This window comes from Rhinopithecus roxellana, chromosome 19, assembly GCF_007565055.1.
Source record: "Rhinopithecus roxellana isolate Shanxi Qingling chromosome 19, ASM756505v1, whole genome shotgun sequence".
In the NCBI taxonomy this organism is placed as follows: Eukaryota; Metazoa; Chordata; class Mammalia; order Primates; family Cercopithecidae; genus Rhinopithecus; species Rhinopithecus roxellana.
Genome location: NC_044567.1, coordinates 45,977,951 through 45,979,126, shown reverse-complemented (window position 1 = coordinate 45,979,126; position 1,176 = coordinate 45,977,951).

Below are 1,176 nucleotides of genomic sequence, written 5' to 3'. Positions count from 1 at the left end.
GTGATCTTCAACCCCAACTACCAACTAGGCCAACGTTCCTCTTCCTTGCAGTGATCCCAGCATCTGACTCTGAACCCAGCTTTCTCCTTTTATCCACAGCTCTCGCTTTGGCCATGGAGCGGGATGGCTCCAGTGGAGGAGTGATCCGCCTGGCAGCCATTGCAGAGTCAGGGGTAGAGCGGCAAGTACTTTTGGGAGACCAGATACCCAAATTCGCCATTGCCACTTTACCGCCCCCCTGAATCCTGGGATTCTAGTATGCAATAAGAGATACCCCGTACTGATGCAAAATTTAATAAAGTTTGTCACAGAGAATCTTTATACTTTGGGGTTCTTTTTTTTTGACTTCAAGCTTGAATTTGGCCCATTCCTATTTGTATAAACCATTGCACTGAACTCAGAGCGAGTTGGAGAGGAAATGAAAGGAGTTTATGAATGCTTGATTCCCCAATAAGCTTTTACATGGGTGGTTTTCAAACCTCTTCTCCAAACCACCTTCCCCCAAACTTTATTTCTCCCACCATATCCAGGTCCTTGAACCACTGGATTGTGGTTGGTGTTGGGGGTACCAGCAACACCCGTTCCCTGTTCAACCCCAAGGTGGAACTCGGAATTCTGACTAAAACTGGAGTCACCTTCCTCAGCCTGCTTCCTGCCAGTCACCATGGGTGACTACTGCTCCTAAGTCCACAAAGAGCAGCTTCCTCCAGCCCAGCCTCATGGTCCCCTCTCTCCACACTGAACCTCTATCACCTCACCTTGTGATCAGCGGGAGCACTGTGACTTCCTTGGCTTTTGGGAGAAAGGTGGGCCTTGTTTGCAAATGGAATTCAGGATGACTGTTGAGTGGGAGAACACAGCCACCAGGAGTGCTTTTGGCCAGCTCTGGAAGCCACCATTCCCATGGTGGGGGGTGTGATCAGCCCCTTGGATGAGAGGCTAAAAATGAACTCTGGCCCCTCCGAAGCTGGTCCCATTCAAGCCAGGGACATAAAGGAGCCTGATAGCTGGGACTACGGGTATGTGCCACCTCACCTCAGGCCTAATTTTATTATGTATTTTTTAGAGACAGAGTCTCACTCTGTCACCCAGGCAGCAGTGTCACTGTCATAGCTCACTGTAACCTCAAACTCCTGGGCTTAAGTGATTCTCCTGCCTCAGCCTACCAATGTGCTG